Source organism: Hyla sarda, chromosome 5 (genome assembly GCF_029499605.1).
Source record: "Hyla sarda isolate aHylSar1 chromosome 5, aHylSar1.hap1, whole genome shotgun sequence".
Lineage (NCBI taxonomy): Eukaryota > Metazoa > Chordata > Amphibia > Anura > Hylidae > Hyla > Hyla sarda.
In genome coordinates, this window is record NC_079193.1 from 303,073,949 (window position 1) to 303,101,176 (window position 27,228).

The window sequence follows — 27,228 nt, forward strand, 5'->3', positions numbered from 1 at the left end:
GCAGAGCCATAGGCTGCATCAGGGCATGCTGGGTGTTGTAGTTACTAACTGCAATTCATGTATTCCTTGACACAGACTATGGCTCTGCAGCTGACACAAACCAAAACTACAACTCCCAGCATGTTACACAATAACTTTAACTGTACTACTATACAGTGCAACATGCTGCAACACCCACACAACCAAATAAAAGGCACCACATAAACTGGAGAAGCAGAACACCCCCCCCCCCCCCCGGTAACACAGCAGTGTTCAGTGTTTTCCAATCAAAAGACTCCATATATAAGTCCCTATGAAGACTGAAAAATTGTGATTAAAATATCTTAAGAAGTGCGTATATATGTGAATAAGCCCCTTTCCTAATAAAAGTTCAGATAATAAATGGTTCCGATAAAAACTACAGATCACGGCACATAAGATTACCCTCATACATCCCTGTATATGGAGAAATTAGAGTTATGGGGGGCTTGCCTTGGGTGTAAAAGGAGCTCTCCCGCCGCTAATAGCCTGGCATGCTGCGATCACCGTGGCCGCTATTAAACCATTAGGTCTAAGTTGACAGCAGTTTCTAAAGGGATCTTATATCCATCCCTGGTGGTCTAGTGGGGTGAATTTTTGGTTGAAATTATTTCATTTACCAGGACAAGTGGATTTTCTTGAGGGACAAGTAGATTGTGTTCCGCTTTAGTCCCTTGGAGAAGTAGTTTTTTTTTTATTTCCACACCCCTGCATTTATACGTAATGTAATATGTCAGTGTAAAAAAAATCAAGAAATAAAAAAATAAAATAAAGATATGCATTATGATGTCCTTGGAAAGAACTTTCCTATACGTGTTGCCAAATTGCCATAGTAATGTATATGTGAAAATACATATATGCGGAGTTCTTCAGTAGTATCAGATGTTCCGAGCAGCTATGGAAATAATGCTAAGTGCTTTTGGTGACAGATCGGAATTCCATAAGGCGCCATATCTCTATGTAGATAAGCATACATACCTAGAAGTGTTCCTCTTCCATTTATTTTTGCGTAGCTTCTATATTTGGAGCTGTATTTCCAAAGCATATGCAGATCAGTTTTTCCAAACCAGTGTGCCTCCAGATGTTGCAAAACTACAACTCTCAGCATGCTGGGAGTTGTGGTTTTGCAACAGCTGGAGGCAAACAGGCTGGGAAACACTGCCGAAGATGTTTTGTTAAAAAGCAAGTAGACTGCTCTGTATATGGTTCACCCTAAAGACCATAACAGTGAACATTTGGGAAAAAAACACCCTCCTCCCCCCCCCCCCCCCCCAAGCCCTTACCCAGGGGTCCCGCGCTATTAGATTCCCCTGATCAGCTTTTTACACAATAACAAATCCTTCACCTGTATAGAGCAGTGTCCTGGTCCTCTATATAAAATAGCTCCTATAGCTGGATCCTGTGGTGTCTACTGGAGAGTGAGAGGCTGAAAATTAAATTTTTGCCTGAATTTGCATTTAAAGGGAACCTGTCACGTTGGAATGTCATCCAATCTGTTGGCAGTGTGATATAGAGCAGGAAGAGCTGAGCAGATTGAAACATAGTCTTTTTGAATAGTTTATAGGATAACTTGACCTTTATTAATGTATTTTCCAAAACGGAGCCTCCAGCTGTTGCAAAACAACTCCTAGCACTTCCGAACAGCCACTGACTGACCAGGCATGCTGGGAGTTTAGCAACAGCTGGAGGCACCCTGTTAGGGGTATTCTATGCCAGTGATTCCCAATGTCCACCCTTATGCAATTTGCCTTATTTTAAAAGGAGTACAATAATAATAAAGCATGTAACCATGGATTATTATTCATTTAAATTTATTGAACCATTTATTGAACTTCATTTTACCGTTAAGTGTACAGCTTAAGAAAAAAAAAAAAGTTTAAAACTTTTGGTTTTCTTTTCAATTTTCCCTCACAAATAATAATAGTTTTGCACAGTGCATTTTATGGTAAAGTAATAGGTGTCATTACAAAGTAGAATTGCTTAAGCAAAAAACAAGCCCTCATTTGACTCTGTGGGTTAAAAAATAAGATTTATGGCTCTTAAAAATAAAAGAGAAGGAAAAAAAAGTAAGAATAAAAAACACAAAAATGAAAATTAGCTGTGTCCTCAAGGCCAAAATGGACTATGTACCTAAGGGGTTAATTGAATCAATAGTGAGTCCTACTGAATCTCTTTAATACAAAGCTGTATATCTGATTGCTCAGCTCCTTCTTCTATATAACATGCTGCTTGGGCAATGTCAAAGGTTCCCTGAAATATAAATATAATAATTCTTACATGACATTTATATTCATACAATTAACAAATAATGATATAGAGAACAGGCAAAAGTACAAGTGGTATGCATAGACCTAGAGGAAAACTGTATATCATCTCATGGACACTAAACATGGGCACTATGTATTCTACTGAGTGCAGAAACATAATGGAATTAACCCTTAAAGGGGTACAATTTGTTCCCAACACTGGAGCCGGTGGCGGGAGCTATGATGTAACGAGCTCCGGCTCCAGCGTTCATAACAATTTGTTCCAAACCCTGGGCAGTGGAGTACCCCTTTAAATTGTAGAGCAGAATATATACAGCTCTGGAAAAAAATTAAGAGACTGCTACAAAATTGTCATGTTCTCTGGTTTTATATTTATCTGTTTGAGTAAAATGAACTGTATATATTTCTCCCAGAGCTGTATATAGGGGTATTCCGCCCCTAGACATCTTCTCCCCTATTCAAAAGATAGGAGATAAGATGTATGTTTAGAATGCTGGGTTCCCGCACCATCCCGCCCCCGCCCATAGACATGAATGGAGGGGGCGTGGCATGACGTCACGTTTCCCGCTGCGTGAACCCAACATTCTAAACCTAGTGTTTAGTATGTCGGGTGCTGCACTGAGATCGTGGGGTCCCAGCAGCAGGACCTCCGCAATAAGGCATCTCATCCCCTATCCCATGAGATGTCTAGGGGCAGAATACCCCTTTAATTCCATAATGTTTATCTAGTCTATATGTGTATAATGCACAGCATTCATGTTTAGTGTATGTATGGATATGATACACAGTTTTCCTCTAGGTCTATGTATACCACATGTACTGTTGTCTGTTATGTTTGTTATGTATGAATGTATTTATTTTGACCATTTGTTATTTTTTTTTTACAAATAAATAATGTACTCCAAATCAGGGCTTTACATATTTGTTTTTAATCTAGGAGTCAGCATAAAAAGTTAGGTACCAGTATTTTTTTTTTTTAAATACCCATGCCATTTGTTCAGTTTGTGCCGTGAGCTGTAGTTTTTACTGATACCACTTTTGCATAATATTGAGTTTGCGATTTTCAGCGCTTTTGGATTTTTTTTTTTTTTTTGCATTTATGCTGTTGATCCTGCAGGATTAGAAATGTGACCATTTAAATAGGCATTGTCAGAATTATAAACTTTTTATATGTTGTACATCGTGGCAAACATTAACCTTTCTGATATACATCATAAAAAAAATATTTTTTAATCTCCTTTTTATAGAAATCATACCACTGTGTGGCTGCAGCATCATATTTGTCCCAGCTGAAGCACAGTCTGGGACAAAGTCTAGTAAGTAAGGGTGGGGTTAGCTCTCCTCTGTCTGTAAACAGAGAGGAGGGGGTTACAGAGCAGGATGGAGAGACCCAGTACAGCACAGCAGACTCAGGGAGGAAGTGAATACATGTGAATGAGGGTGGGCTCAGTGCTTGCCTAGGATGAGCCCCTTCCTGAGCAGTGGATGTCATAATGAAAGAGCAGCAAATTAGAGAGAGAAATGCAGAAGCTAGACACATAAAAAGGACATGTAAAGCATCTGCATGACCTAGTAAGTAACTTATAAAAGCATCTTTTTCTGTGATATGACAGGCAGATACGCTTTAATAGTATGGACAATGCTGCACACGGCAATACCAAATATGTTTATTTTTTTTAACTTTTTTTTTACACTTTTTAATAGTTTGACTATAGATATGTGTGTGTATATATCATGCAAAAGCGATGTGCAGCAATACTCATGCCAACTTGAAGGAGGATGCCAGTGTCCCATATCCGATCATGATCAACTTAACACAGGTAGACGATGGCACAGCACTCCAATAAGTCCAAAGCAAAAGAGGTGGTTTATTTAACCCATGTCACAGCAATATTTCATTTCCAAACAAGAATCATTTTCAAGCGCAGAGATTTATAGGTATACAGGAAACCTCCCAGTTATGTGGAGGACACACATATCCAGCCCAAATGTACCATGTGTCCCAACAGCACCTAAATGTCCCCATACACCTCGGCAAACTCTCCCACCCCTTTTTTAGAAGGTGCCAGCTACCTGGTGTCTTGATTCCTCCTACCTTTTAAAGGGGTATTCCGGGCAAAAACATCTTATCCCCTATCGAAAGGATAGGGAATAAGATGTCTGATCGTGGGGGGCCTGCTGCTGGGACCCCCTGCGATCTCCCTGCAGCAGCCCGCATTCTATGCGTAGCTGCGTCTTAAGTTCCGGAAACCCCCGGGCTTCCGAGACGGGGACGTGACGTCATGCTACGCCCCCTCAATTCATGGCGGTTTCCGAAACTTCAGACGCAGCTACGCATAGAATGCGGGCTGCTGCAGGGAGATCGCGAGGGGTCCCAGCAGCGGGCCCCCCGCGATCAGACATCTTATCCCCTATCCTTTCGATAGGGGATAAGATGTTTTTGCCCGGAATACCCCTTAAATCCCTTTCAGAAAAAAATGCAAATTGTAAGTATAGAATATATTACAAAAACAAATACAAATGTTTATCACACTGTGTATATACTACAACATCACTTTATACATTATTGATTTTAAACAATATGCACTTTTATATATATATATATATATATATATATATATATATATATATATATAAGCTGACGCTTAAAGGATACCTCCGGGATGTAACAACTTATCTCCTATCCGCCCCAGTGTTCGGACCCCCCGTGATCTCCCGAACAGAGCCCCGGCTCCCTACATGGCACGGACATTGTCGACCACTGCCGGAAGCGGTGGTCGACACGCCCCCTCCATGCAGTTCTAAGACAGAGCCGGTGCACTGCTTTTGGCAATCTCTGGCTCTGCTATAGAACTGTATGGAAGGGTCCAGTCGGCCGCAGCTTCATGCTGGGGTCGATAACGCTTGTTTCGTGCAGGGAGCCGGGACTCCGTTCGGGAGAACGCGGGGGGCCACAGCAGTCAGACCCCCCTACGATCGAACACTTATTGCCTATCCTTAGTAAGTTGTACATCCTGGAGTTTTCCGTTAAAACTAAAGCCAAGCTGACAGGTAACGTGAATAGCAAGGATTGTCTCCTGACAATGGGACCTTTCAAGAAATGTATTAGGCAACAATTGAACAATGAGGTCTTGACATTGCTATAGTAAAAATTGGCAAGTCTAACTACGAGAAGGGCCAAATTGTGATGTTTAGACAACTGGGTCAAACCACCTCCAAAAAGACAGCTCTTGTGTTCCTCTCAAGGTATACAGCCAAATTGTATACCTACCAAAAATGTTCTAAGAGAGAAGTCCAGTCTGTCAATAGGATGGTGTTTATTTCTGTGGACATAAGTGCTGATTCGGGATCATTTTATCTGCGCAAATCCTCTGAGGAATTTAGTGAGAAAAATGTTCTTGCTGAATGTTCTCAGTGTAGACATATCCTTTTTCTTCTAGCAGCTATAACTGTATATTTTTAACATGGAGCCCAAATGTGATGTGAGCACAGCCTAACATATCACACCATCTTTACATTTTGCCCACTATAAAGAGCCAAGACCTGGTGACAATGATGACATAGCTACAGATAACATTAATTGATGAAAGGAATAATTGGCAAAGGAATAATAGAATCATAGTCTGGGCTTCTTGCCTTCATGAATTCTATAGCACATAGAAAGACAAATGATTGGTATGTGCCAGTAAGTATTCATGTTGGTATAAATTTCTATATGTTTATATGTGTAAAATCAGATGCACAATGTAAGTTTACCATACTGATCTGCCCAAGATAGATCAGCTCCACTGCTTTCTGCTAGACAGGCAGGTATTTAGAGCCAAAAGCCCCTCCTAAAAATACAGCCTGTAAACATCCTTAAAACCTGTAGTCCTGTCATAACATAGAATGTAAGCGTTAACCCAAGTTAAAATAAAATACCCCGATACACAGGCAGTGATGAGGGCCACAAAACTAGATTCAAATGGGTAATGACAAACTTCCACAAATACTGTGGGTAAAGTGCCTGTGCCTGAAAGTGTGGCAAATTGACTACATGTAACTGAACCTGACCACTAGACAGGCTTAGATACATTACTGCATCAGAATGCGCGATGGGCTGAGTGAACCAAGTGTACCAAAGGATAATATATGCGGCATTCTGTAGATGTGACTGGATTTGGGGACTGATGGCTGGGTTCTTCTGCACACACATGATTCTGAAACAAGGCTGGAAGGATGAAAACGACAAAATAACATTATACAGATTACTGACACCGTGAGAACAATCTATAAATGATAACACATTGTACTACAGACTGCTGTGTGATCAGTCTGCTGACGTTCTTCTTTCCCACCTTGCCTGTAGCAAAGAGATGACTTATGCATAACCAGTTTGCCTGTAGACATGACAGATTTTTGCATAACCACCATACCTGTAGACTTAACAGGTCTTTGTGTAGCCACCTCACCTGTAGGCATGACAGGACTTTGCCTAACTATCTTGCCTGTAGACGTGACAGATCTTTCGGAACCATTTCTAAACCGCATTAACCACTTTATAGAACCATCTTGCCTAAAGCCATGACAGGTATTTACCCATCCAGTTTGCCTATAGACCTGACAGATCTTTCGTAACCATTTTTAACCACATTAACCAACAAGTTAAAAGAAACAGAAAGTTATTGAAAACAAACTTGAAAAAACATGACTAGCCTGACTACACTAGAAATGAAACAGAAGCCAGACTCATCTGTGGCTGGCTTGGCAGGGCCAAACTAACTAAACCATTAAGATACTTCCAGAGGGAGAGATATTACGGAGTCACCGACCAAAACCACTACCAAAAATTGGTAAGGGAACATGTCCACTTCACAATATATTACACACCAATAAAATGTTTGTAAATGTTGAAAAACATCAAGTGAGAGACACAAAATAAACATTTATTAAAATATATGCAATGTGAAATCACAATGAAAACACATGCTAGACAGTATGTATAGAGCAAGGGAGCAAAGAAAAAGTGAACATTAGTGCAGACAGTATTACCTAAAATAGCACAGGATGGAAGAACCTATACTGCTACGTGACTATACATGGCATTAACCCCTTCAGGACCAAGCCCATTTTGGCCTTAAGGACCAGAGCGTTTTTTGCACATCTGACCACTGTCACTTTAAACTTTAATAACTCTGGAATGCTTTTAGTTATCATTCTGATTCCAAGATTGTTTTTTCGTGACATATTCTACTTTAACGTAGTGGTAACCTTTTTTGGTAACTTGCATCCTTTCCTTGTGAAAAATCCTAAAATTTGATGAAAAATTTGAAAATTTTGCATTTTTCTAACTTTGAAGCTCTCTGCTTGTAAGGAAAATGTATATTACAAATAAAAAAAAAATTTATTCACATATACAATATGTCTACTTTATGTTTGCATCATAAAAGTGACGAGTTTTTACTTTTGGAAGACACCAGAGGGCTTCAAAGTTCAGCAGCAATTTTCCAATTTTTCACAAAATTTTCAAACTCACTATTTTTCAGGGACCAGTTCAGGTTTGAAGTGGATTTGAAGGGTCTTCTTATTAGAAATACCCCACAAAAGACCCCATTATAAAAACTGCACCCCCCAAAGTATTCAAAATGACATTCAGTCATCATTTTAACCCTTTAGGTGTTTCACAGGAATAGAAGCAAAGTGAAGGAGAAAATTCACAATCTTCATTTTTTACACTCGCATGTTCTTGTAGACCCAATTTTTAAATTTTTACAAGGGGTAAAAGGAGAAAATGTATACTTATATTTGTAGCCCAATTTCTCTCGAGTAAGCACATACCTCATATGTCTATGTTAAGTGTTCGGCGGGCGCAGTAGAGGGCTCAGAAGGGAAAGAGCGATAAGGGGATTTTGGAGAGTACGTTTTTCTGAAATGGTTTTTGGGGGGCATGTTGCATTTAGGAAGCCCCTATGGTGCCAGAACAGCAAAAAACCCTCACATGGCATACCATTTTGGAAACTAGACCCCTTGAGGAACATAACAAGGAATAAAGTGAGCCTTAATAACCCACAGGTGTTTCACGACTTTTGCATATGTAAAAAAAAATTATTTTTTTTCACTAAAATGTGTGTTTCCCCCCAAATTTCACATTTTTCCAAGGGTTAATAGCAGGAAATACCCCCCAATATTTGTAACCCCTTCTCTTCTGAGTATGGAGGTACCCCATAAGTTGACCTGAAGTGCACTATGGGCGAACTACAATGCTCAGAAGAGAAGGAGTCATATTTGGCTTTTTGAGAGCAAATTTTGCTCGGGGGGCATGTCGCATTTAGGAAGCCCCTATGGTGCCAGAACAGCAAAAAATACCCACATGGCATACCATTTTGGAAACTAGACCCCTTGAGGAATGTAATAAGGAATAAAGTGAGCCTTATTACCCCACAGGTGTTTCACGACTTTTGCATATGTAAAAAAAAAAAAAAAAATTTCCACTAAAATGTGTGTTTCCCCCCTAATTTCACCTTTTTGCAAGGGTTAATAGCAGAAAATACCCCCCAAAATTTGTAACCCCATCTCTTCTGAGTATGGAGGTACCCCATAAGTTGACCTGAAGTGCACTATGGGCGAACTACAATGCTCAGAAGAGAAGGAGTCATATTTGGCTTTTTGAGAGCAAATTTTGCTCGGGGAGCATGTCGCATTTAGGAAGCCCCTAAGGTGTCAGAACAGCAAAAAAAACCACACATGGCATACCATTTTGGAAACTAGACCCCTTGAGGAACGTAACAAGGGGTACAGTGAGCATTTGCCCCCCACTGGTGTCTGACAGATCTTTGGAACAGTGGGCTGTACAAGTTTTCATTTTCATGGACCACTGTTCCAAAGATCCGTCAGACACCTGTGGGGGGTAAATTCTCACTGCACCCCTCATTACATTCCGTGAGGGGTGTCGTTTCCGAAATGGGGTCACATGTGGGTTTTTTTTTTTTTTTGCGTTTGTCAAAACTGCTGTAACAATCAGCCACCCCTGTGCAAATCACCTCAAATGTACATGGTGCGCTCTCCCTTCTGGGCCTTGTTGTGCGCCCCCAGAGCACTTTGCGCTCACATATGGGGTATCTCTGTAGTCGGGAGAAATTGCGTTACAAATTTTGGGGGGCTTTTTTCCCTTTTACCTCTTGTGAAAATGTAAAGTATAGGGCAACATCAGCATGTTAGTGTAAAAAATAAAAAAAATTTACACTAACATTCTGGTGTAGACCCCAACATTTCCTTTTCATGAAGGGTTAAAGAAGAAAAAGCCCCCCAAACCTTGTAACGCAATTTCTCCCGAGTACAGCGATACCCCATATGTGACCCTAAACTGTTGCCCTGAAATACGACAGGGCTCCAAAGTGAGAGCGCCATGTGCATTTGAGGCCTAAATTAGGGATTTGCATAGGGGTGGACATAGGGGTATTCTACGCCAGTGATTCCCAAACAGGGTGCCTCCAGCTGTTGCAAAACTCCCAGCATGCCTGGACAGTCAACGGCTGTCCGACAATACTGGGAGTTGTTGTTTTTCAACAGCTGGAGGCTCTGCTTTGGAAACAGTGGTGTACCGGACGTTCTTATTGGGGGAGGGGGGCTGTGTAGGGGTATGTGTATATGTAGTGTTTTTAACTTTTTATTTTATTTTGTGTTAGTGTAGTGTAGTGTTTTTAGGGTACAGTCACATGGGCGGGGGGTTACAGCGAGTTTCCCAGCGCAAAATTTGCTGCATCTCAAGATGCGAGAAACCCACTGTAAAAGCCTCACCCATGTGAATGTACACTGTACATTCACGGGGGTGGCGGGGCGGGGGGGGGGGCTTGCATCAGCTGTTGCAAAACCACAACTCCCAGCATGCATGGTCTGTTAGTGCATGCTGGGAGTCATAGTTTTGCAACAGCTGGAGGCACACAGGTTAGGAAACACTGAGAAACAGACAATGTTTCCCAACCAGTGTGTCTCCAGTTGTTGCAAAACTACAACTCCCAGCATGCCCAGACAGCTGAAGGGCATGCTGGGAGTTGTAGTTCGGCAACATCTGAAGGGCCAGATGTTGCTGAACTAAAACTCCCAGCATGCCTGGACAGTCAGTGCATACCGGGAGTTGTAGTTTTGCAACAGCTGGAAGAGCACAGATTGGAGACCATTATACAATGGTCTCCAAACTGGGGCCCTCCAGATGTTGCAAAACTACAACTCCCAGCATGCATGGTCTTTTAGTGCATGCTGGGAGTTATAGTTTTGCAACAGCTGGAGGCACACAGGTTAGGAAACACTGAGTTAGAAACAATGTTTCCCAACCAGTGTGTCTCCAGCTGTTGCAAAACTACAACTCCCAGCATGCCCAGACAGCTGAAGGGCATGCTGGGAGTTGTAGTTCGGCAACATCTGAAGGGCCAGATGTTGCTTAACTAAAACTCCCAGCATGCCTGGACAGTCAGTGAATGCTGGGAGTTGTAGTTTTGCAACAGCTGGAAGAGCACAGATTGGAGACCATTATACAATGGTCTCCAAACTGGGGCCCTCCAGATGTTGCAAAACTACAACTCCCAGCATGCCCGGACAGCCAAAGGCTGTCTAGGCATGCTGGGAGTTGTAGTTTTCAGACTCCTAGAAGCAGCAGTGAAGATCTTCACTGCTGCCTCTGAGGACTACATACTTACCCGTCGCTGCTCGTCCACGTGGCCGGTCCCGCGCTGCTCCTCGGTCCCGCCGCTGGATCAGGTAAGTCCGCCGGTCCCCTCCTGTTCCCCCCCGTGTGCCGCAGGTCCCCGCGAGCCCCTGCAGCGCTTCGTCCCCCGTTCTGCCCGACTTCCAGGGGCGGGCAGTGCGGGGGATCTGAACTTTCACCCCAGATCACTGTGATTGGTCCACAGGGACCAATCACAGTGATCGCTGACCAGGACCATCAATTGATGGTCCTGGGGGTGAAGCAGAAGTTGTCCCCTGCTGGAAACAGCGGGACTTCTGCCAGTTAACCCGTGCGATGCTGCGCATCGCCGGGTTAACTGAATGTCATTTATAAACGCCGGGATGCGCGAACGCACTGCACAACCCGGCGTTTATATATGACATTCTGCGGGAAGGGGTTAAAGTAACATGCATTAATACCTAAATGCCAAAACAGCCCAGAGAGAAAAACAGGGAGAAACTCTAATACTATGTGTGAAGTCAGATCCATACATACCTACCCCAAATAAGTGCCAGAATGTGACCAAAATTACATAAAATACGGAATAGGCCCGATGGTTACCAGATATTCATGCAATAAGAATGGAAGTAACGTTGGCCGGGGTCATTATATGTGACGTACACAAACGTGACCTTAATGAACAGTAAATAGAAATCACCTGCAAACCTAACAGAATCGACGTTTGTACCAGCCTAAAAAACATGACAGTACTCACCATGTGACTGAAGGTAACTGTGACAGGCCTGAATAGATGGGAAACCATAACAGTAATGGTATAGTTAGTACCTGTAAATGGAATGGGCCTACATACATGAGAAAAGCAATCAAAAAAATTATACTGTGACCTACTGGCGACATGGCAGATCTGAATACATGGACAACGCAACAATAATGCTTAAATACAGCTTGCAAATGTAACAGACCTGAATACACGAGTAACTAATAACTATATCATGACTTACCCGGGATGAATCAAACCTGAATACATAAGAAAACTGATATTGTGACAACATGAGTAAATGAGAAACATAACAGTAAACATCTGAAGACAACAGTAACAGTAAGTACCTGAACACATAATGCAACATTACTGACTTCTAGACAGCCTGCAGATGTGACGGACCTGAGTCCATGAGAAAATGTGACCTAAAACTGATAGTGTGACAACCTGAAAAACATGACAGCCTGAGAACATGTAACAATGATGATATTGCGACCACATGACACATGAAGAGCTACCATGTAAAATATGTAACTGTAATGATATCATGATTACCTGAACTTGGCGGGCCTTAGTTAATAAAAAATGTAATAGTAGCTATAAGAAATGCAACAAAAATTATATTGCGCCATCCTGATATTCCTGAGTATATTGAGACTTGTCCAAAGACGTGAATGACCCATGTACCTGAGAACATAACAGTAATAATGTTGTGACTGCCTGGAGGCTTAACAGGCCTTGGTACCTGAGAAAGAAATCGTACCAACCTAAAGGCATGACAACCCTGACTATATGAGGAACGTAACAATAATGAAACCGTAACAGCCTAAAGCCATGATGGCCCAAACTTTATGATAACTAAAATGACATCATAGCAGTATAGAAGGCATGAAAGCCATAACTATATAGAACAAAACCATATAATACTATGACAGCCTGAAAATGTGACCGGCCTGAGTACATGAGAAACTGAACAGTACAACATCATAACAGCCAGAAGGCATGACGACCCTATGGTCAGGATCCGGACTGGTATGCATCGAGGACACTGGAGGTGGATCCTCTGTGTCAGTTGGGTGATGGCGTGGGCCATACCAGGGGAACGGAATCTAAGGGGTTACTGGTTTTCACCAGAGCCCGCCGCAAAGCGGGATGGACTTGCAGCGGCAGGTAACCCCCAGGTCGTTCCACCCGATAGCGACTCAACCCCAACTGACAGCTGAGACAGGCGCGGTACACAGGGACAAGGCAAGAGCAAGGTCGGACGTAGCAGAAGGTCAGGGCAGGCAGCAAGAGTTGTAGTCAGGGGCAACAGCAGAAGGTCTGGGAACACAGGCTTGGGAACACACTAAACGCTTTCTCAGGGCACTAAGGCAACAAGATCTGGCAAGGACAGGAAGGGGAAGCGGGTTTATATTCACATGGAGCAGGTGGAAGCTAATTTAGTATGATTGGACCAGGCACCAATTAGCGGTGCGCTGGCCCTTTAATTCTGAGAGCCCCTGCGTGCACGCGCCCTAGAGAGTGGGGCCGCACGCACCGGGACCCAGCAGGAGATCGGGACAGGTGAGTGGAATGGGGTGCTATCCGCGAGCGGGCACGTCCTGCTAGGCGGATTGCATCCCCGCCGGGCACAGCAGAGCAGCGTCTCCGGTCAGCGCTGCCGACCGGAGCGCTGCAGGGCAGAAGACGCCGCGAGCGCTCTGGAGGAGGAGGAGGAGCCGGAGCTCTCGGCGTAACAGTACCCCCCCCACCTTAGGTCTCCCCCTATTTTTGGAGCCCAGGAACCTATGGAAGAGCTCCTTGTCGAGGATATTGTCCTCGGGCTCCCAAGACCTCTCTTCGGTGCCACAATTCTCCCAGTCAACGAGAATTTTTTTTTACCTCTGACAACCTTAGAGGCGAGGATTTCATTTACCGTGAAGACATCAGAGGAGCCAGAGACAGGAGCAGGAACGGTGACCTTGGGGGAAAAGTGGTTAAGAACGAGAGGTTTGAGAAGGGAAACATGAAAGGAGTTAGGAATACGAAGAGAAGGAGGAAGATGAAGCTTGTAGGAGACAGAATTGATTTGACTCTTGACTTTAAATGGTCCAAGGTAACGTGGACCCAGCTTGTAGCTAGGAACACGAAACCGGATATATTTGGCAGAGAGCCACACTTTGTCCCCAGGAGCGAAGACAGGAGGAGTTCTTCTCTTTTTATCTGCATGTCTCTTCATACGAGACGAGGCCAGTAGGAGCGACTTTTGAGTCTCCTTCCAGATAATAGAGAAGTCCTGGGTTACTTCATCTACGGCAGGAACTCCAGAAGAAGTGGGGAGGGGGGGGGGAGAGGGTGACGGCCGTACACCACAAAGAATGGGGATTTGGTGGAGGATTCAGAATTTTTGAAATTGTACAAGAATTCAGCCCGGGGCAGAAGGTCGACCCAATCATCTTGGCGGGAGGAGACAAAATGTCGCAAGTAGTCACCAAGAATCTGGTTTACTCTCTCTACTTGTCCATTGGATTGGGGGTGATAGGAGGACGAGAAATTTTATTTGATCTTTAATTGGTTACAGAGAGCTCTCCAAAATTTCGACACAAATTGAACGCCTCTATCCGAGACGATATGCGTGGGAAGCCCGTGAAGGCGAAAAATGTGCAGAAAAAATTGCTTCGCTAACTGTGGCGCAGAAGGAAGGCCTGGAAGCGGAATGAAGTGAGCCATTTTGGAAAAAACGATCAACGACCACCCAGATGACGGTATTGCCACGGGATATGGGAAGATCAGTAATGAAATCCATGGCAATTTGGGACCATGGTTGCTCAGGGATGGGCAAAGGAAGGAGGAGTCCAGCAGGCTTCTGACGAGGGGTTTTATCCCGGGCACAAATAGTACAGGCCCGAACAAAATCAGTAACGTCACCCTGTAGTGTAGGCCACCAATACAGACGGGAGCTGAATGGACATTTTAATGCCAGCATGACCAGCCAGGTGAGAGGAATGCCCCCATTTGAGGATCTTGAGGCGAAGGCGTGGAGGAACAAAACTCTTTCCGGGGGGGGGGGGGGGGGGGGGGGGTTTGCCCCAGTGAGGCTGGAGCAGAGGAGACCAGGCACTCAGGCGGTACGATATGCTGCAGAGGAGCTTCAGTTTCGGAGGCATCCGAGGAATGAGAAAGGGCGTCCGCTCTGACATTCTTGTCAGCGGGACGGAAGTGTATCTCGAAGTTAAAGCGGGCAAAAAACAACGACCATCTAGCCTGGCGAGGGTTCAGACGCTGAGCGGACTGGAGGTAACAGAGATTCTTGTGGTCCGTGTAAATGACAATGGGGTGTTTGGAACCCTCCAAAAGATGTCTCCACTTCTCGAGTGCTAACTTGATGGCCAGAAGTTCACGATCTCCAATAGAGTAATTCTTTTCTGCCGGAGAGAAAGTTTTTGAGAAAAAACCACAAGTAATGTAACGTCCGGTAGCGTTTTTTTCTGAGGAAGCGTCAACTTCGAGGAAGAGTGGCTTCAACGGTTCAGGTCTGGACAGAACTGGTGCAGAGGCGAAGGCAGTTTTGAGATGATTGAAGGCCTCATCCGCTTGTGGAGGCCACGACTTAGGATTAGCATTCTTCCTGGTCAGAGCCACAATATGGGCCACTATGGTGGAGAAGTGGGGAATAAACTGTCGGTAATAGTTGTCAAATCCCAGGAAGCGTTGGATAGCGCGGAGTCCAGAAGGGCGTGGCCAATCCAAAACCGCTGACAGTTTATCTGGGTCCATTTGAAGCCCTTGGCCAGAGACTAGGTAACCTAGGAAAGGAAGACTGTTGCATTCAAAGAGACATTTTTCAAATTTAGCGTACAGGTGGTTTTCACGAAGTCTTTGGAGCACTTGACGGACATGACGACTGTGTTCCTCTAAGTTAGAGGAAAAAATCAAGATGTCATCCAAGTAAACCACAACACAGGTATACAATAAGTCCCGAAAGATCTCATTAACGAAGTCCTGGAAGACTGCAGGGGCGTTGCAGAGCCCAAAGGGCATAACTAAATATTAATAATGTCCGTCTCTGGTATTGAAAGCGGTCTTCCACTCATCACCTTTCCGGATGCGAATAAGATTATACGCGCCCCTTAAGTCCAATTTAATGAAGATATTTGCTCCGCGAAGACGGTCAAAGAGTTCAGAGATCAAAAGCAGGGGATAGCGGTTTTTGATGGTAATTTTATTTAAACCGCGGTAGTCAATACATGGTCGTAAGGATCCATCCTTTTTAGAAACAAATAAGAACCCCGCTCCAGCAGGGAATGAGGACTTCCGAATAAAACCTTTGTTTAAGTTCTCCTGGATATACTCAGACATGGCTTGAGTCTCTGGGGCTGACAGAGGGTAAATTCTGCCACGGGCGGAGTGGTATCAGGAAGGAGGTCAATGGGACAATCATAAGGCTTATGAGGTGGTAAGATCTCTGCTTGCTTTTTGCAGAAAACATCTGAAAAGTCCTGGTAAGCCTTGGGAAGGCCCGGTAAAGGTGGAGCCTCAGGGGTTTGACAAGTGGGAGCAGATGTGAGGCATCGTTTGTGACAAGAAGGACCCCAACTTTTGATCTCCCCGGTGGTCCAGTCGAGGGTAGGAGCATGACGTTGGAGCCATGGCAGGCCGAGAAGAACTTCAGAGGTGCAGTTAGGCAGAACGAAAAATTCTATGTTTTCATGGTGCAGTCCAATGCTAATGGGCAGGGGTTCTGTGCGGTAGCGCACAGTGCAGTCCAATTTTTCTCCGTTAACAGAAGAGATAAAGAGCGGTTTGACGAGACGGGTTACTGGGATGCTGAACCTATTAACGAAAGAGGCCAGAATAAAGTTTCCTGCAGAACCAGCGTCCAAGAAGGCCACTGCTGAGAAGGAGGAGTTGGCGGAAGGAGAAATCCGCACAGGTACAGTCAGTCGTGGAGAGGCAGAATTCACACCAAGAGTCGTCTCACCCTTGTGAAGTAGGTGAGTGCGTTTCTCCTGACGCTGAGGGCGGACAGGACAGTCTTTTAGGAAGTGCTCGGTACTAGCACAGTACAGGCACAAATTCTCATTACGGCGGCGAGTCCTCTCTTGTAGGGTGGAAGGCACAGGAACAGATTGCAAAGGACGTTGGAAGAGAGGAGTCGGGGAGAGAAATCGCCTGGTGCGAACAAGATCCTTTTCCTGTCAAAGTTCCTGGCATCTTTCCGAGAAACGCATGTCGATACGGGTGGCCAAATGGCCAAACATCTTTGATGTTACTGGATAAGCCTTTCTTGAAGGTCGCACAGAGGGCCTCATTGTTCCAGGATAGCTCAGAGGCGAGGGTACGGACCTGGATGGCGTATTTACCCACAGAAGAACTCCCTTGGACGAGGTTTGGCAAAGCAGTCTCGGCTGAGGAGGCCTGGGCTGGCTCCTCAAAAACACTACGTACTTCTGAGAAGGACTGGATAGTAGCGGTGGCGTAATCGTTGCGGTCCCAGAGCGGCGTTGCCCATGACAAGGCTTTTCCAGACAGGAGACTGACCATGAAAGCCACCTTAGACCGTTCAGTAGGGAATTGGTCCGACATCATCTCCAGGTGTAGGGAACACTGGGACAGGAATCCACGGCACTGTTTAGAGTCCCCATCAAACTTGTCCGGTAGAGACAGGCGGAAGCTGGGAGCAGCCACTCGCTGTGGCGGAGATGCAGGAGCTGGCGGAGGAGATGATTGCTGTAGTTGCGGCAGAAGCTGTTGCAGCATAACGGTCAGTTGAGTCAGCTGCTGTCATAGTCAGGGGCAACAGCAGAAGGTCTGGGAACACAGGCTTGGGAACACACTAAACGCTTTCTCAGGGCACTAAGGCAACAAGATCCAACAAGGACAGGAAGGGGAAGTGGGTTTATATTCACATGGAGCAGGTGGAAGCTAATTTAGGATGTTTGGACCAGGTACCAATTAGCGGTGCGCTGGCCCTTTAAATCTGAGAGCTTCGGCGCGCGCGCGCCCTAGAGAGCGGGTGCGCGCGCATCGGGACCCAGCAGGAGATCAGAACAGGTGAGTGGAACAGGGTGCGATACGTGAGCGGACACGTCCCGCTAGGCGGATCGCATCCCCGCCGGGCACAACAGAGCAGCGTCTCCGGTCAGCTGCAGGGCAGAAGACGCCGCTAGCGCTCCGAAGGAGGAGTAGGAGCCGGAGCGCTCGGCGTAACACCTACTAGATGAGGAACGTGACAATAGTGAGATTATGATTGCCTAACTATGTAAGAAACATAACAGGAATAATATTCATAAAAGCCTGAAGACACAATCTCCCTGTTTTTATAGAAATGTAACCTTATTAAATTAAAGGTGTAGACAGAGTCTAAGGGTGTGACATGCCTTAAACCTATGAGAAAATGCAGCAGTCAAACAGATAGTAATGAGAACTAAGGGTAATACTACTGTAACATCCTGCAGGCGTGACAGGTCTGGTAACATGAAAATGACACAGAAATGCTATCATAACTACCTAAAACATGCCAAGCCTAAATACACAAGAAGAGTGATACCCCTGATACGGTCATAGCCTGAAAAATGTGACATCTCTGCAAATATCAACTGTGGCTTCTGTGGTGTACCGAAATCCCACAATCCATCTGTGCTTAATATGGTCCCAAAATACCTTAAACCTATGTCTACACACTTGCTTGTTCAAACATAAACATTGGTGAAAACTCCTGAGCTCATGGGGGGGGGGGGGGGGGTCGATTTGAATAATTTAACAATTACTGCTAGTAACAACCTTGTATCAAATAGACTCTAGAAGCACACATGAATGACAATATGCACCAAATTTTATTTTATTGTTTTAGTACTGACACAGACATAGCTTGAGGACGTGACAAGTGTAAAAAGCATGCCAGTAATGACAATGAAGCAGAGCCTGCGGCCTCTGTACATGAAAAAATAACAGTATTGATATTGTGACTGCCTAAATGCGTGACAAGTCTCAGTAAAAGAGAACACAATAATGATTGTGGCTACCTGAGGACCTGACATTCCTGAATACAAGAGAAAACGTAACAGTGATAATGAATAGATAGAGCCTGGAAGCATGCCAGGCCAAATAACACATAAGATCCATAACAGTGAATATTAAGAGTCTGATAAAACATAAGGAACGTAATAGTGATGGCATTCACAAAGCCTGAGGACATGACATGCTAGATAAACATGAGAAAATGTAACTATAATGATATTGAGAAAGAGCCTGAGACGTGCCAGGCCTGATAATTATATGAAAATCCCGAAACAACCCGATACCACCTGGCACTTTTTTTTTCTACATATATACATTTATACACTTTAACCCCTTATGGACACAGGGTGTACCTGTACGTCCATGGGAATTCCTGTCCCCACCGCTCACCGGGCGGGGACCGGACCGGGATGCCTGCTGAAATCATTCAGCAGGCACACCGTGCCAACCCCCGGCGGGAGCTTGAGACCCCCCCCCCCCCATGATCGTCCTGATTCGTCGGCCGGTAACGGACAAAGAATCAGGACCCCTGCTTTGAGGGTGTTCCTAATGGCACCCGCTCCGCCCTTGTTCTGGCGGGCGAGAGCAGGTGGCGGGAGTATGTACCTGAGGCTGGGGCCTCTTATCAGCGGCGGGATCGGGGCCCCATGCACGGACAGCTGGAAGTTGTAGTTTTGCCACAGCTGGAGGTTTGTCCCCCCCCCCCACCCCATGTGAATGTACAGGGTACATTCACACGGTCGGGGGTTTACAGTGAGTTTCTCGCTGCAAGTTTGAGATGCAGCAAATTTTCCGCTGAAGCTCAAACTCCCAGTTTCGCATCCTGGAGGCACCCTTTTTGGGAAACACTGCCGTAGGGTAATTTTGGTATCGGAGGCAGGTGTAATTCTTGCATCTGGGTCCGTCCCTATGCAAATCCCTAAATTAGGCTTCAAATGTGGATGGTGCTCTCTCACTTCGGAGCCCTGTTGTATTTCAAGTCAACAGTATTTCCATACTCGGGAGAAATTGCTTAACAAATTTTGGGGGGCTTTTTCTCCTTTTACCCCTTATGAAAAGGTAAAGTTGGGGTCTACTCCAGCATGTTGTTGTTAAAAAAAAGAAAAAAATATATAATTTTTTTTTTTTACACTAGCATGCTTGTGTTGCCCCATACTTTTCATTTTTACAAGAGGTAAAAGGAAAAAATATGTAACGCAATTTCTACTGAGTATGGAAATACCCCATATATGAACGTAAAATGGTCTGAGGGCGCACAACAAGGCTCAGGAGTGAGAGCGCCAGGGGTGGCTGATCGTTACTGCGGTTCTGACATAAACGGAAAAAAAACACCCACATGTGACCCCATTTTTTAGACTACACCCATCACGGAATGTAACAAGGAGTATAGTGCGCCTTAATACCCCACAGGTGTTTAACCTGTTCAGGTCCCTTGACGTATGCGTACGTCATGACACCCTGGTACTTAAGAACCCATGATGTACGCAAATTCCTTCCCCCGCCGGGCGGGGATCAGACCGGGATGCCTGCTGAAATCATTCAGCAGGCATCCCGTGCAAAGGCCCAGGGGGGTCATCAGATCCCCCCCATGTCGGCGATATCGGCAAATCGCAAGTGAATTCACACTTGCGATTTGCGCGATTCTGGGTCTATGGTGACCCGGAATATAAGAGGGATCGCGGTTGTCCACGATCCCCCTGAAGGGAAAGAAGCGACGGCCAATAGCAGATGGGGGGGCGGGGGTTTACTTTAGTTTTCCCCGTCCTGCCCACCCACAATAGGCGGGGCAGAACGGGGAAACCACGGGGACCGGCGCCGAAAATCCACTTGCCCATCCGGGCGGGCGACGGAGGCAGCGGGTGACGGAGATCGGCTGGTGGCGATGTCGTGCGGCTGGATCGTACGGAAGCCGGTGAGTTGCCTAGCAACATCTGGAGGGTACAGTTTGAGACCACTATGTGGTGGTGTCTAACTGTAGCCCTCCAGATGTTGCAAAACTACAACTCCCAGCATGCCCAGACAGCTGTTTGGGCATGCTGGGAGTTGTAGTTTTGAAACAGCTGGATGTTTGCCCCCCCCCCCCCCCCATGTGAACGTACAGGGTACATTCACACCGGCAGGTTTACAGTAAGTAAATGTCATTTTTCATTTGCACAGCCCACTGTTACAAAGATCTGTCAAACGCCAGTGGGGTGTAAATACTCACTGCACCCCTTATTAAATTCTGTGAGGGGTGTAGTTTCCAAAATAGGGTCACATGTGGGGTGGTTAACTGTTCTGGCACCACGGAGGGCTTTGTAAATGCACATGGCCCTTGACTTCCATTCTAAACAATTTTTTTCCCCAAAAGCTCAATGGCACTCCTTCTCTTCTGAGCATTGTAGTGCGCCAGCAGAGCACTTGACGTCCACACATGGGGTATTTCCATACTCAGAAGAGATGGGGTTGCAAATTTTGGGGGGCATTTTGTCCTTTTACCCCATGTAAAAAAAAAAAATTTGAGGGGAAACTAGCATTTTAGTGAAAAAAAAAAATCATTTACACATCCAACTTTAACGAAAAGTCGTCAAACACCTGTGGGGTGTTAAGGCTCACTTGACCCCTTGTTATGTTCCTTGATGGGTGTTGTTGCCAAAATAGTATGCCATGTGTTTTTTTTTTTGCTGTTCTGGCACCATAGGGGCTTCCTAAATGTGACATGCCCCCCAAAAACCATTTCAGAAAAACTCACTCTCCAAAATCCCACTGTTGCTCCTTCCCTTCTGAGCCCTCTACTGCGCCCGCCGAACACTTGACATACACATATGAGGTATTTTCATACTCGAGAGAAATTGGGTTACACATTTTAGGAAGATTTCTCTCCTTTTACCCCTTGTAAATATTCAATAACTGGGTCTACAAGAACATGCCAGTGTAAAAAATGAAGATTTTGAATTTTCTCCTTCAATTTGCTGCTATTCCTGAGAAACACCTAAAGGGTTAACAAACCTTTTGAATGTCATTTGAATACTTTGAGGGGTGTAGTTTTTATAATGGGGTCATTTGTGGGGTATTTCAAATATAAAGGCCCTTCAAATCCACTTCAAAACTGAACTGGTCCCTGAAAAATTTCGAAATTGGAAAATTGCTGCTATACTTTGATGTCTTCCAAAAGTAAAAACATGTCAACTTTATGATGGAAACATAAAGTAGACATATTGTATATGTGAATCAAAATATAATTTATTTGGAATATTCATTTTCCTTATAAGCAGAGAGCTTCAAAGTTAAAAAAGGCAAAATTTTCAATTTTTTCATAAAATTTTTGCATTTTTCACCAAGAAATGATGCAAGTATCGACAACATTTTACCACTAACATAAACTAGAATATTTCACGGAAAAAAACAATCTCGGAATCAGAATGAAAGGTAAAAGCATCTTATTGTTATTAATGTTTAAAGTGACAGTGGTCAGATGTGCAAAAAATGGAAATTGGCTGGGTCCTTAAGGGGTTGAAGAATTTCCGTTAAAGTTGGACGTGAAAATGAATTTTTTTTTTCACAAAAATGCTGGTATTATCCCAAATTTTTCATTTTCACATGGGGTAATAGAAAAAAAGCCCTGCATAATTTGTAACACCATTTCTTCTGAGTATAAAAATACCCCGTATGTGGACGTAAAGTGCTCTGCAGGACCACTACAGGGCTCCGAAGAGAAGGAGCGCCATTGGGCTTTTGGAGAGAGAATTTGGCTGGAATTGAAGGCCATGTGCATTTACAAAGTCCCCATGGTGTCAGAACAGTGGACCCCCCCCTTCCCCCCACATGTGACCCCATTATGGAAACTACACCCCTCACGGAAAGTAATAAGGGGTGCAGTGAGCATTTACACCCCACAGGTGTCTGACAGATTTTTTTGAACAGTGGTCCATGAAAATGAAACATTTTATTTTTCATTTGCACAGCCCACTGTTCCAAAAGTCTGTCAAATGCCAGTGGGGTTTAAATGCTCACTGCACCCCTTATTACATTCCATGAGGGGTGTAGTTTCCAAAATGGGGTCACTTGTGGGGGGTTGTAAATGCAAATGGCCCTCAGTTCCAGCCAAATTCTCTCTCCAAAAGCCCAATGGCGCTCCTTCTCTTCTGAGCATAGGCGTGTGCCTGGGCACACCCTAATCAAGCCGCCCGCAGGGTGCCCCCGTCACATTCGGGACATCCCTGTGTCCCGAAAGATCTTTTCAGGACACAAGGATGTCCCGGTTACCTTTCTGCTGAGCCGGCCCCACGTTAACTTTAAAAACGCAGGGGCCGGCGGGAGGTAGCGCACGCAGGGACGTCACTGATGTCCTGTTCGTGCGGCCATAGGAGAAGAGCAGAGCGGAGCATCAAGGAGGAGGATGCGCGTGTGCCCCATTGTAGACAGCAGCCCCCCTGTAGACATAAGTAGCAGCCCCCCTGTAGACCACAGCCCCCCTTTAGACAGTGGGTGGAATTGTACTGCCAACCTCATGTGCGGGGACTTATACTGCACCTAATGTGGGGAACTATTCTGCCAACCTAATGTGCGGGGAGTTATACTGCACCTAATGTGGGGGAACTATACTGCCAACCTAATGTGGGGGGACTTATACTGTCAGCCTAATGTGGAGGAACTACAACCTAATGCAGGGAACTCTACTGCCAACCTAATGCGGGGGAACTATACTGCCAACCTAATGTGCGGGGACTTATACTGCACCTAATGTGGGGGAACTGTTCTGCACCTAATGTGGGGGAACTATACTGCATTGATATTTATATGCAGATCTGTTTATGTATGTGTGCATGCAAGCAAGAGCGTATTTGTGTGTGTGTGTATATGTGTGTATGTTTGTATGTATGTGTGTGTTTGTTTATTTATGTGTGTGTATGTATGTATATGTATATATATATATATATATATATATATATATATATATACACACACGCACACGCACGCGTGAGTTTGTGCTTTAGAGTGCACACCCTAATGCAATAGGCTGTGCACTCCTATGCTTCTGAGCATTGTAGTTAGCCCACATAGCACTTTACATCCACACATGGTGTATTTTCATACTCAGAAGAAATGGTGTTAAACATTTTGGGGGGGCATTTTCTCCTATTACCTCTTGTAAAAATTGTAAATTTGGGAAAAAAAACTGCATTTTAATGAAAAAAATTAAAATCACCAAAGACCTCTGGGTGTTAAGGCTCACTGTACCCCTTGTTACATTCCTTGAGGGGGTGTAGTTTCCAAAATAGTATGCCATGTGTTTTTTTTTTTTTTTTTTTTTTGCTGTTCTAGCACCATAGCGGCTCCTAAATGTGACATGCCCCCAATGTTAGGATTACGATTTTATAATAGAAGTAATTTACAAATCTGTTTAACTTTCTGGCATTAGTTGATAAAAAAAAAATATATATATAAGAAATGTTTTCCACCGGAGTACCCATTTAACACCTTGCCGCATATGGACGTTTATAAATGTCCATAAGCTGCTCCTGAGGTATGACGCACGCTCAGCAGGTGAACGCACATCATACCCGGTGGGTCCCAGTTGCTATAAGCAACCAGTACCCACGGATAATGCCGGATATCGTCGATCGGGCTGATGTCTGGCATTGACTCTTTAGACGCGGCAATCAAAGTTGATCGCCGCATCTAAAGTGAAAGTAAAAGCTTCCCAGAAACTCAGTCGGGCTGATCGGGACCATTGCGATAAAATCGTTATGTCCCGATCAGCTAGAACACAGCTGAAGGGTGCCTTACCTGCCTCCTGCGCGTCCGTTCGGCGATTGATTGCCCCAAGCCTGAAATCCAGGCTTGAGCACTCAACAGCCGATAACACTGATCAATTCATTGCAATGCAATGGCAGTGATCAGTGTATTGAATCAATGTACTGCATGTTTTAGTCCCCTATGGGAGCTATAACATTGCAAAAAAAAATAAAAAAAGGGAAAAAAAAAGTTAATAAAGATGATTTAACCCCTTTCCTAATAAACGTTTGAATCACCATCCTCTATAAAAAAAACTGTGTAAATAATAAATATAAACATATGTGGTATCACTGCATCCGTAAATGTCAGAACTATAAAAATATATAGTTTATTAAACTGCACGGTCAATTGCGTATGCGCAAAAAAAATCCAAAGTCCAAAATAGCGTATTTTTGGTCACTTTTTATACCATTTAAAAATGAATAAAAAGCGATCAAAAAGTCTGATTAAAACAAAAATGGTATCAATAAAAACTTCAGATAAAGGTGCAAAAAATTAGCCATCATACCGGCCCGTACATGGAAAAATAAAAGTTATAGGGGTCAGAAGAGGACAATTTTAAACATATACATATACATTTTCCCGCATGTAGTTATGATTTTTTTTCAGAAGTAAAACAAAATCAAACCTATATATGTAGGGTATCCTTTCAATCGTATGGACCTATAAAATAAAGAGAAGGTGCAATTTTTACCGAAAAATGCACTGTGCAGAAACGGAAGTCCCCAAAATTTACAAAATAGCATTTTTTCTTTTTCTTCGCGGTAAATTTTTGAGTAAAATGACAGATGTCATTTCAAAGTAGAATTGGTGGCGCAAAAAAAATAGCCATCATATGGATTTTTAGGTGCAAAATTGAAAAGGTTATGATTTTTAAAAGGAGGAAAAACAAAAGTACAAAAATGAAAAATCGCTAAAGAGGGAAGGGGTTAAAGGGGTATTCTGCCCCCGGACATCTCCTTTGGATAGTGGGTAAGATGTCTGATTGCAGGAGTGTGTGGTTGTGGTGTCCTTTGGATAGAGGATAAGATGTCCAGGGGTGGAGTACCGCTTTATAGGAGAACTCCGAAATAGGAAAATTATCATCCATACTGCCAGCAGTAAAAAAATAAACAGGTACATACCTTCCTTTTCTCCCCCGGTGCCACCGGACTCGGCCGGCGATAGGCTAAGTGGCAGAATGACGTTTTCGGCCCGGCACCTGCTACTGGGGCCGAAAACATCACACTGCTGCTCAGGCTATCGCCGGCCGAGTCGGGACTTCGCTGCGGCTGGTGATTGCCTGAGTGCAGTATGACTCGCCGACCACCGACAACCAGGAAGAGGAGGCCGGAGTCGGTTACCGGAGTCATCGGGGGAGCGAAGGAAGGTATGTACCTGTTAGATTAAGTCTTTGTGCACATACAGGCTAATTTTGAATCCTCCAAATCATATTTTTCAGAATAAAAACTGCTGAAAATACTAGACTTTTTTTTCAGCCTATGTTGGCTTTTGGTACATTTTTTTACCCTTTTTTTTCAATGTTTTGTGTCAGTCTGACCTTCTTTACCGTGTTTGTAGACTTTTTTGGATTACAAATATAAAAAGTTATAACCCTCAAAAACATCTGTACATCTATATTTTGGCACGTAAACAAAGGCTATAACAAAAATTATGGCTATAAAATTTAGGGATGTCCCGATACCGATACTGGTATCGGAATCGGGGCCGATACTAGCTATTTAAACGAGTCCCCGATACCATGCCCGATACCTGGTGCCACTCCACTGCCCCGTTCTTCCGTCCTCCGGGCCGCATCATGTTGTCCTATGGAGGAGCATGTGACATATACGTCACTCCGCCTCCTCCCCTGCGCCCGGCGTAACGCTACGGAAGAAGCGGAGTGACGTGTATGTCACATACTCCTCCATAGGACGACATGATGCGGACCGGAGGACGGAAGAACGGGACAGTGGAGCGGCAGCACCCGACAGAGGAGGTGAGCTGCCTGCAAGGAGGGGGCCCCTGCTGCTGTCTAAAGGGGGGGCCCTGCTGTCTAAAGGGGGGGCCCTGCTGCTGTTTAAATGGGGGCCCACTGTCTAAAGGGGGGCTGCTACTTATGTCTACAGGGGGGCTGCTGTCTACAAGGGGGCTGCTGCTAATGTCTGCAAGGGGATACTACCTACTATTAAGGGCAATCTTACAGCAGAGACACCTGCACTAACTTCAATTTATAGGTAGATAGTGCAGGTGACCCAGTTTCTACCGCTGCTCACCATGTGGTCATCGTTCTCACCGCCAATGCAAATTCCCTGTTCTGTCCAATGGAGAAGAGAGAAATATTGGCTCATACTACAGCAGCCGCCTCCATTGTACACAACAAGGAACCCACATATCATACGGTAAACAGCACCAGAAACCATGTCACCCTGGTGTCAGATTCTATTTAAAATATAAGTACTCGTACTTGGTATCGACGAGTACTAGAATTAAAGTATCGGTACTCGTACTCGGTCTTAAAAAAATGGTATCGGGACATCCCTAATAAAATTAAACTATGTGTAAACAATAAGCTGTTTTCCCTTTGCATTCTCTTGAATCCAGTGGGAAAAATATGGACCGCTTTTTAGAACACGGTGTTGGAAGGTGTTCCCTTTAATTTAATTTCTATGCATTTGATCCATGGTTGACAAATAATAATAATATTACTTTGAATTACTGCAGATGTTATGGGAAACATGTTTATCTTTGCAGTTCATGTA

The 27,228-nt window shown here is 44.4% G+C and overlaps 1 protein-coding gene across 5 annotated transcripts in view; it reads left to right on the plus strand.

The window, feature by feature from the left end:
• Positions 1-27,228, plus strand: part of SLCO5A1 (solute carrier organic anion transporter family member 5A1) — a 264,961-nt gene that overhangs the window by 110,263 nt on the left and 127,470 nt on the right. The window contains exon 1 of one of the 5 annotated variants that reach the window (XM_056522113.1): positions 20,727-20,836. The exons of the other annotated variants lie outside the window; for them this stretch is intronic. The gene's annotated coding sequence lies outside the window, so the exon portion shown is untranslated. Of the gene's footprint in view, positions 1-20,726; positions 20,837-27,228 lie in introns of those variants that run through there. 5 annotated transcript variants of the gene reach the window in all.